At 37.9% G+C, this 11,419-nt stretch overlaps 2 pseudogenes; one reads left to right on the plus strand and one right to left on the minus strand.

Moving 5' to 3' along the window:
* The first annotated feature begins 90 nt into the window (after positions 1-90).
* Positions 91-3,909, plus strand: LOC122149048 (annotated as a pseudogene).
* An 860-nt stretch (positions 3,910-4,769) lies between these two features.
* Positions 4,770-8,033, minus strand: LOC122149049 (annotated as a pseudogene).
* Positions 8,034-11,419: the final 3,386 nt, after the last annotated feature.

Consider the following 11,419-nt stretch of genomic DNA (forward strand, 5'->3'; position numbering starts at 1 on the left):
TAAGGTAAGGTACTGTAAATACACAGCATTTTCGCTTGCATACAGCATCTGCCTTCCTTAACTTAAAAACATGATTTTGTTCCTGTCCCAATGGGCCAACACATTTTCAACGTTACAGCACTGGAATGCAAGCAGTTAGACATGCCTGACATAATTGCTTCTCACAGGGCATGGGTTTAGTGAATACAGCCTTTAAAGCCGAGGAATTTTGCTGAAACTGCGCAATGGTAACCTAGGCAGCGGGGCACACGCGGTACTTCACCCACGGGCATCCTCAGAGCTGCAGACCTGCCAGCCTTTGTGGTATACACGCTGCATTGGCAAGATTTGCAGTAGCACACAATTGGGAACTGGGTCATGCCTTCCGGCACTGCGAAAGACGGTGTGCTTTGGGATTCTTAAGGATTACATGAGACTTCCCCATAGCTTTCAGGTAGAAGGGATTGAGGGTTTTTTTTCATAGTTGATAAAAGTATTTGTGTGTGTTTGTAGGTTATGCGCTCCATGGCCGTTGGCCTCTCCCACCACCTCAGACAGTGACATTATTTCCCAGCCTCCTAGCTTTGGACATCCACCCATGGACGAGCTAGACCACTCCCGGATTGGGTGGCTCGGTAAGGTTGAGCATGTCTACATCTGATCACATTTTTGGTTAAATCCTGTCCAGAATTACGGATTGCAAAGTGAAGTCCACTCTTGCAGTCGTCATTTTTATGTATTTATTTTTATTGTTTGTTTTTCTCAGTCTAAAGAACCGGATGACGATGAGACGCCTACTTCGTACTCACTGCAGTGTGATGTAAAGATTGAGTATATGCTCTGTGTATAGGACGTGCTGGCGCGCGTGGCTAACAAGTGTCTTGCGAAGTGGGTGGCGCGGAACTCGACTTGAGGGCTTCTGTGTTTGAACAGTGCTAGTGCCCTGATCTCCAGTACTGGCAGCCGACGTGCTCTCGGGTGTGTTGTGGGTCTCACTCCGGAGTGAGGTGTGGAAAGGTTTGGTCACTAGTTAATAACATGCATTATATTCTGGTGGGGACTCACGGTCCTTATATTTTATGTCAACAAAAGAGATGCCTTTAAGTGCTGTTTGAGGGCTATAAATATTATTAATTTTTATAGTTTATAACTGGTAAAATCAAAATAAGTTATTATTATTGTTATTCAAACTTCTAATGGGTGACAAATATTTCTTACCTTGTTTAATTTTAGTAATAATAATAATAAAAACCATTTATTATTTTGGGAATAGCTCTCACAAAACCCACATACTACAGGGGTGGTAGCGGACATTGGCGGGTTAGGGCAGGGGTCTGGTAACTCAACATGACACCAATCATACTACAACAGATTCCAAAGGCCAAGTATATAGTGTCAAGACCATCATTTTAGATTTAAAATGTTATGAAATGTGACTGTTGTAGCTTCATTTTTTAGTATGCGAAATTTAGTAGCTTCTTTGTTTTTCGCCATGACGTTTGGGGGCTGTGTAGAAGATATGTATATATTCATGACGGTGCATGTCACGGTATGCAAAATAAGTCTGAAGGGGGTGCATGTGGCCTGTCTTTGCTGTACCGTTAGGTCTAGAAATGGTTGCTACAACCTTGTGGTTTTTGATTCTGTAGGTGCTGGAGAAACAACACCGAAGGCTGGGGTGGTCCTCATTCTGAGATCCCTGCAGCTTCCATCGATTGGAGCAAGGTATGTTCACAATCATCTGACAGAAACGCTTTGATAAGTCTTTTTGGCTATTTTATACATTTCTTTAAAGGAGTTTCCCATCCCAAACCTGCACAGGTACTGCGGCTGCATATGTTTAGTGTTTATTTTTAGTGTTTATTGTGTATGTAGGGTTTTAATTTTTCCGTTGTCAGGTATTATCGTGAAGTACAGCCTGGAGAGATCATCCAGGATCTCTAAAAAGGAAGTGAAGAGCCTGAGTGTTGTCCCACGGCCAGGAGGGGAGAACCCTCCTGGCCTTCTGCATTTTGAGTATGTTTACTTTGCCAGGCAGACTCCATATTTTGAAGGTAAGTTCATAATGTTTAAGATCATTCTTATTGTTTTGAGTAAAAGGAAAGCTTGAGATGTAACTGTAATATTGGGTTAAACAAATGATTGGGTTAGTAGATTTTCAGCCACTTCGTATTGTTACAGATGTTGGTAGTATATGGAAATAAACAATGTGTTCACTTTCTCCATGCACTCAGATCTCCCCATTTGTTTTTCAGTTAAAATCCATCATGTGATGCTTTTTGTTAAAGTTTCAGATCATGCTTCTACATTTTTTTTGTATCCCAGCTCACAGTTAGTTTGATCAAACACAGTGCATTATGGGTGTTGAAGTTTCTCCTACCTTTTAAGCGAAAGGGAACACCACAGGCCTTTTGCCTCGGTTTCTCTAGTCACCTATTAAAAAAATAAGTAGCATTTGTTTTGGTGTTACAGGTCAGATGGTATATACAGTGAGGCAGCGCTGTGGACGGCAGTTGGCCATTGAGGCTCCCACTGATGCTGATGTAGTGAGCACTGTTCCAGAATCAGCCACACCTGCAGCATTAGGATACGCACAACAAGTGAGTAACAAGGATGCTGTACACATCTGTCATAATGCTTTGTTTCTGATCCATTACAAAGCGTTACATTCTATCTCTTTCTTAGTCAGGCCTTCCATATGTAGAGGTGCTTTGTAAGAACCGCTACGTGGGCAGAACGTTTCATTCAACCAAACACTCGCCTACGTCAGCTTGGAGTTGCCAAGAAGTTTGGGGCATTTGACGGATAACTTTGCTGGCAAACGAGTGGTGCTTGTCGATGATTCGATTGTGAGGGGCAACACCATCTCCCCTATTATTAAACTGCTGAAGGAAGCAGGTGCAACAGAGGTAGAAATATATTTGAATCAATACTGTATGTTTGCTGCTTTGATCTATTTTCACAGACACACAGTGTCTTTTGTCATGTCACATGACACATCACAGGTCCACATTTCGAGTTTGCATCCCCTCCAATCCCGGTTCCCATGCTACATGGGCATTAACATTCCTACCAAAGAGGAGCTAAATTGCTAACAAACCAGAGTTTGAGGATATAGCTGGTTATATTGGTAAGTCAGGAGCAGAGATTTGTTTTAATTGCTAAGGTTTTGTAATGAATACTTCCCATCTGAAAACAGAAAAATGTCATTTATAATTATGTGGTTTCATTGTTTGTTTGTTTTTTCTTCGCTTTGAGCAGGTGCTACAAGTGTCCGTTATCTGTCAGTTGAAGGCTTGGTATCTGCTGTCCAGAGTGGGATAGAGTCACATGGGAAAGAAGAGAGGATCAGCACTAAGACTACTAGATTTGGTCATTGCACAGCCTGCCTCACAGGAAAATACCCAGTGGAGCTGGAGTGGTGAATTTCATCCCTCCGAACTGCTGTTCACATAAATGTCCATTCATTTCTGTATAGAATAGTTTTTTGTTTGTCTTTTGAAATCTTTTGTTAATATGACTAAAACCAGAATTAAACCTGGTGCTGCTTTAACATTTTTAAATGTCATTACAGCCAGGCCAAATACTATGTGAATTAAAATAAAACATTCTATTTTTCCTATTCTCAGACATTCCTTTAAGAGTTGCATTAAAAGCATTCCTGTTGCTGTCAGATTTACTTTGGTCAAGATTCTTGTCTAGTAAAATCACTACATCTTGTAAATATCCAAACTTTTAAACAATCTGTTTCGGTATCCACATAAGCTTCTGGATTTTTTTCTTACTTTTGAATCAATGTGAGCTTTAGAAGTCATGCTTCTTAAGGAAACCAACTGTTTTGCTTTTCTGTTAGTCCTCAAGAATGCACAAAATGAAACTCTGTATGTGAAAAGCACATATTTGTTTATTAAAAAGTTTGTTGAAACAAAACATTTGAATTATTTACAGACAAACATTCCATTCATCAACGCACATGTAATTGGACACTTATTAAAAAATACTGGTTCCATTAAAATGATAATATTAAAACAAAGGGGTATTTCAAAGTGATGGTAATATATTTACACAGCAACATTGTAACAAACTGCTGCATTTACAGGTACATTATATTTCAAAAAAGAAAACACAATACTGTATTTTAAGCACTAGGTCTACACATTGATGTCATCCCATGCTTTTTCGCTAGGGGAAACTTTATATATTCACAATATATGTTGTGTTTATCCCATAAGGGGAACTGCAGGCTGTGGGACGCATACAGGAAAACACATCACTGCAGAAGACCATACTGCAGTCGCCTCCTGGAGAGACTGAAGAAAACAGATCCTCAATCACCATGTTAAAGACTAAAAGAATATCTGATCACTCACAAAAAAACAAAAATCTTCATTTTTCAGGAATGCACAATATATTACCACCATGTTGGTTCTTGGCCAATATTGGAGATTTTCACTAATTCACTAATTTATAGCACTTTTAAAGTTATTAATTTTGGTTAAAGTTAGTTTTTATATCTTATTTATGCAAAAAAACTATATTAGACAGAATTTTAATATTGGTACATCCCTAGAAAAAGTCATATGGACTAGTTAAAATGCAGGCTGTGAGAAATTAACATAGTATTTGGTGCAGAATTTACCTAAGAGAGAGTGGCGAGGTACCCTGATTAAACGGTCTCATGGGTGATACAGCTGTTGAAATAAAATACTGATGAGTTAACATTTTGTACTATCTGTTGTAAGCAAGATACAGAGGCCATGGTGATGCAGAGCAAGTATTTTTTAGAGACATTAAAATGTGACTACAAAACCCTCCAGGGTATGGACTCTGCTTGGGGCATCTCTCTGCAAAGGAAGTAGAGAAACCAATGGTTTACTCTTGTTATTGTTAAACTATTAAAAAATCCTTTTTGTTAACTGAAATACTGTTGAAGTAAAATATTAGATCAAAAACCTGAATGGATATTAGACAAGTAAATAAAATAAGTTGAAGTACAAAAATTACTAAATGGCAATTCAAAACGATAAACAATACTAAAAAAACTATATTACATAAGTCATATCGATTATGCTTTTACCCAAGACAAATTTAATTTAGCCTCCCTGATTCTTCTGAGGTTTCCAGTGCCCCTGAGGAACCGTGGACTGGGGCACTGCAGCAGGATGGCTCTATCCAAGGTGTGTTTGTCTTCAGAAGGTTCTGACATGCCAGGGGTCATATAGCTGTCTCTCAGCTGGAGATGTTTAAGTGGAGAGCGACTCTCTCTGAAGCGTTTGAATCGGAGTGACTCTTCCACTTCAGGTTGACGGCGGCGTTTCTTGAGCTTGGCTCTCAGTGGTGTCAGAGCGAGAGCAGACATGCTGGAGGAGGAAAAGCTGGGGCTTCGGGACGTCTCCTTCATGTGTCTCTCACACAGGTGACAGTGGGAGGAAGGACACGGCGATGATGTTCCACGACAGATGAAGTGGTGATACAGTTTTCTGAACTCAGCATCAATCTGCAGTTCACTGAACGAGTGGGTGGACTGGGGGCCAGAAAGTGAGCGTTGACGGTTGGATGGAGTGAAATTGGATTTCTCCACTTTGGATAAGCTTCGGTCAGGGTGGTCGTAAACAGACCACCGGGGTGATGACAACGGCACCTGTTTGGCACCATAAGGAGATCTGAGAACCTCAGAATGGGACAGATGGTGGACAGGAGACCTTCGCTTTGGACTTGCTGTTGAGTTTAATTGTCTTTCCATGTTCAGCACACTGGGTCTGAAGCTACTTTTCCCACTAGGAGATAAAACACCAATGAGACCACGGTGAGGGGAGGGGACTGGAGAGTGTAGGTGGTCACTGAAACAGTCTTTGTCCAATAAGGAAGGTCGGGAGGTCACTGATATTCCTCTCTGGTCAATAAGAGACAGATCTGCTCTGCTTTGTCGTGGAGACGCAAGAACAGAAGAGGCTGGAATAGCTTGAAATGTTGGTCCAACATCATAGGTTTGGTCCAGATCTGGAGATTGGTCACTATATGAGGGGGGAACCAGAATATGCAGGTGTGGAGAAGTCAATCACACGCGCAGGTTTACTGGTTAAATGCAAATCAGTCCATGAACACTCATCCGTCACACCGCTCACATCCACGCTGTTCCTCCTGGGTGAGTAAAAACAGGCACTGGGCCTCGTAGGATGAATTTTTTGAGTGGCGAAGACCTTGATTTGTTCTTAAGCAAATGTTTAAGTTTTGTCACTGCTCTTGAAACAGTTTTGCTAATGTTTCTCTGAACTGGACTTTGACTGGTGTAAAATGAGATCTCTGTTGTTTTGTTCAGAGTGCAGTTGTGTCTGTTCTTAAAGGATGCATTGCGATGCGACGGGCCGCCTTGCCAGTGTTTGCGGGCGGTACTTCTGCACCACGGCCCCTCGCCGTATCAGTCACGTGCTGTCGCCGGTATGCCTCGCCCGATCTGGTTGAGCATGCTGGGATAGACATCCAGGAGGGTACTGCCATGGCTGCTCAGTGTTTTCTCCAGTTCTGCATCCTCTTCCTCAGGCTGAGATGGCTCACCCCACAGAGAATCAGTTGTGTTATTCAGATTCAAAGAGAGCTGGAATGATTCACCTCTGTGCCCTAGAAGATTATAATTGAGACAAGATTGTGATGGCAGCTCTAAACATAATTTTTTATTTCTTCAATAAATGAATGTAAGAGCATACAGTGTATAGTTCATAAATAAAAAAAACTGTTTATTTTGTGCTAAAGTGCAAGGTTACTTGTTTGTTATATATTTATATGTACATATAAGTGTTATATACTCATTGCTTACACAGATTTTCACTGTTTCCTTTTGACTTGACCCATTAAGATCATCCTCAGAGATCCCTGACACATCCATCTGAAACTGGTGGAAATAACAAAATAAGTAAAATAAATTTTATATATATATATATATATATATATATATATATATATATATATATATATACTATATATATACTTTTTAAAAAGCTATCATTTTCTTTTTACTACCTGATCATTTTCCTGGTCCTCAAACTCTATAAAAATGCATAGGATAAAAAAGATTAAACATGAGAAATAAGGATAAATGGCATTATACTTAAAACAACTGATAAAAAAATACCCCAAAATCACAATATTTTGTTTCTTACCCCTCACTGAAATGTCTGCTCTAACTCGAGTCTGCATATAAGAAAAGAAATGTAATAACCATTATGCAAACTTACACAAACTTGGGCAAAAAAAAAACAACAACAAAAAAAAACACTCATATTTCAGATCAAAGCTAATGTAAACTTGCATATTACGAGTTTACTATCATAACTATATCCTACTGAAGAGCACCAATATCTTATTTGCAGAGGGAATTTATTATGTCCATGATTATTAAATAAACAAAAGCTAAATATTTCAGAAAACATTCAATTTAGATATGTTTTCTGGGTTATATTTACAACAATGACTCTCACCTTTAATGCTTCCAGCTCACGTTCTCCCTCTGCGCTGTCAATGGGCACAGGACCTGCAGTCATATAACGTTAATACACAAACTCAGAAACAAATCTTAATGATTAGGGGAAAACAACATAACATCTATTTATTGATTTATTTTTTTATAACCCGCCCAGCGAGTAGAAATGCTTAGATATCGATTTTTAATTTCGATATTTCGGCCTAACGTTACCTCTACCAGTCCTGCAGGTCATTGTTTTTCAGACAGACGTCTATCCCAGGATCATTCAGAGTAGAATACTATAAATAACGTAATAATAAACATGAAACACGTTACTACATGGATTCGCTACAGTTTTTTAGAAACATAACATTTGGTAAGATATGCGCCAATACATGTACTTTATCTGTAACACTAACGTTACGTACCTTTTGAAAAATAGCTTCCATCGTGTTTCTAAACACATCGTCGTTTCTCTTGAATTGATCTGCATATAAAGTTTTGCAGACATGTTGCATTAACAAAATATATTGCAAAAAATGTATTTGACCAATATAAACTGAGATTTTACAGCCAGCCAGCGGCTCGTCTGAACTTTCAAATTTCTCCCCGAGTAAAAAACTCGAGCTGTGATTGGACGTTCTTTCAAGCAACACGAAAACGTCATCTTAAAGCGCGAATTTGTCAAATGAGTCACCTCCACGAATCGGTTTCTTTCGAGCAGTTTGCAGGCACAAAAGAGATTCTTTGTCATTGCGTAATTGCGTCTCCACATGGTTCGCTGCAATTTTATAGCCACAAATGGCTTTTTTTTTCGATTATGTTTTATTAAAAAGGTTGTTTTTTTCATTATTGCATGTGCCCTATATACTTATTGCAGTGATTCATCACATTAAATAGCTTAGAACATAAATATACGTTAGTTAACTTTCACGTCATACAATACAAAAAATAAAAATAAATAAATAGTAATAATTACATTTGTTGTTGTCTAAAAAATCGGTCTGAGTCGTTATCTCGAGAACCGCTCGGACCGAACAAATGACGAAATTCAAACGACCGATCTGCCTTCCAACTCTGCTATGATCAAAAACATCCAACAGAGGGAGCCTTTGGCTTATGTTTAACACCCATCCGGAACAACAGGTGCTTCCAAAAGTAGTGAAGGTCCCACACAGGTGTATTGTGCCTAATATTAAATATCTAAAGTAAGAACACATTGAACTTTTAGTTGAAATCTGCAGTTATTAGGCTATATAGTTGATTTTTACCTGAATGTGTGTCATTGTGTTCTTAATGTGTTCACTTTTTTTTTTTAACTGATTGATATAGCAAAAATATTTGATTTGTATGTTTTTTTTGAAATAATATAATAAAATACTTTGTTTTTTTTAAATTATTTTGATTTTTATCTGAATGTGTGTCATTAGATGTTTAAATATATTGTCCTGAAGTCATTCAAAGCAAGAGACTCTACACTTCCTACTAATTTTTGATAGTTGTAATCTTGTTGTGTGCTACAGTGGTTACTGTTTTCTAATTCTGATCTCTGTGTTTTCCATAAAATAAAGGTTTTTGTTGAAATGCCTTGGTTATTTTGTCAAACATACAATCAAACATACAGCTAATATTCCTTCAAATTTTGAGTGATGGAGATATACAATATATAGAATATCAAGTATGGATTGTTCTCTAATTCAGATCTCTGTTGTATAGTACTGTTCTATACTAAAATATTATAATTGACTTTTAATTATTTTCCAGGCCACTCCCACTCTTGTGAGATGCTTTGGAAGGCATGTCTTTCAGAAGGAGTTGCTTTGTTCAAATTCACCCCTGAGGTTATTGGCTTTTGGAGGAGAACCATGTCCATCTTTAAGTCTTCTCAAGAGCTGGAAGCAGGAAGGCAATGTAATCTTTACGGCACCACTGTAGTTTCTTGCTGGGCAAGCTGGTACAAAGTCCCAGACGAACACATGTGCTTGGAGAACACGTGAGTGACACCCAGAAACTAATAAAATGGAAACCAACAAAATTACAAAAAAAAAATAAACTAATGTTCGTTTAAAACTGAAAATAGAAAAGTTAATTCAAAATATTCCTAAAAGCTCTAATAGTAGCTATGTTAATCATTCTAAAACAGTCTATAGAGAATGTTTTCTCAAGGTCCACTGCTTTATTTTAAATTGACCTAAAAAAAAAATATTCTTAAATATTATTCAGCCATTTCTTGTAATGCATTTTTGTTTATGTATCATAGGTATGATTGTAAAGAACAGATGAATTTGTGCCCCATGGAGAGCCGATGTTAGATACCGTAATAGAGTTTAGAGATGATACGGGATGTCTCGTCAGTGAAGGAGAAGGAGAGCTGCTCATTGGTATGGTACAATTGTATCGAGTTTTAAAAAAATAAAAAATAAATAAATACATTTTTCATAACTGTTTTCTATTTTAATATATTTTCAAATATAATCTATTCCTGTGTTGATAAAGCTGAATTTTCAGCAGCCATTACTGCAGTCTTCAGTGTCACACAGTCCTTCAGAAATCATTCCAATATTATGATTTGCTGCTCAAGATACATTTCTTATTATCATCAATGTTGAAACAGTTGATAAATGACCCATGTGTTATGTAACAACTTTGGCATGTATTTATATTAAAATCTAAGAGTATTTAAAGGTACATACTGTATATGATCTTACACAATTATTTATTTCTTTGCTCAGATCATTGAGAATTTGCCTCAGGCGGAGGCTTTTGCAGTGAGCCTGATTGATTGAGGGTGACAGGCTGCTCATTTATAGTGCTCACATCAGGTCAACCAGGACCCCTTTCATCCTCTGAATTTTCTCATCAAAAACCTTTCCAACATTCTACACAGTCCTCTGAAGACCTCACCACTGTCGACGTCTCAAGAAACTCCCCCTTCCCCTCACTCAGGTTTATTAAAGATGAGATTCGCAAGAGGTTATCACAGCTTTTGGCCAGTCACAGCATTCCTCGCGCAGCCAGACCTTCAGACTGACTGCTGAAGGTCTGGAATTCATGGCAGCTTTCATTGGCCAAGTCCCGCCCATGAGGCAGTTTGACCGACATGTCAAACAACCAATCACAGTTTGTTTCTTTTTAGCGTCACATTTAGGGGCGAGGAAATGTCACCACAATAACAGACCGGCGTATTTTAAAGATTCTGTGCCGCGAACTTTAAATATTTCATATACTTTTGAAAATCCAGTGTTTAGTTGATCTTGATAAGCGCTCGTCATCACAGTTGTAAACATGACGGCTTTCTTCTTTCGTGAGGGGGTTTGGCGTCACGGTATCTTTGTTTCCAGGCAGAACGTTAAAGAACGCAACACACACGTCTACCGGAAATCCTGTATAATTCAACCAATCCGATGACGACTTCGAAACTCCTTAAGTGTTTCCACTTTTGTGTGCCAAATGGATCAGACAACGTTCTGTGTGCATGACGTCTGAGGCTGAGACTACAACATTCTAGACATGATATTCGTCATCCGTGCTCTTCCACTCACCTCTTATGGCAAGTGAGAACCATCCACTAAAGGCCTGTTCACACTAAGAATAATAACTATAAACATAACTGTAAGGAAAACTATATTAGTGATTCCAATAATATCATTTCTCCATGCCGTTATTGTTATAGATATGGTGTGGACTCTGCTATTCTAATAAATTTAAAATTATTTTTAAAACCATATCTTTATCGCCATTGTTATTGTCCTTGTCCTTTGAAGTACCCCAAATAATTTAATTAATGTTAACAAATCCAAATCTAATTAATTTAATTTAAATGAACCTTTTATGCTAGTAACTATTTATGATTTTATACTTTTTATTATACATTGTTCTATCCAAAAATGTTAATTTATGTTTTTATATACATTTAATTAATGAATATAAAATGATTAAAATGACTTTTTACTTTTTTTATAAATTATAAGAGGTTAAATT

Source organism: Cyprinus carpio, chromosome A20 (assembly GCF_018340385.1).
Source record: "Cyprinus carpio isolate SPL01 chromosome A20, ASM1834038v1, whole genome shotgun sequence".
Classification (NCBI taxonomy): Eukaryota; Metazoa; Chordata; class Actinopteri; order Cypriniformes; family Cyprinidae; genus Cyprinus; species Cyprinus carpio.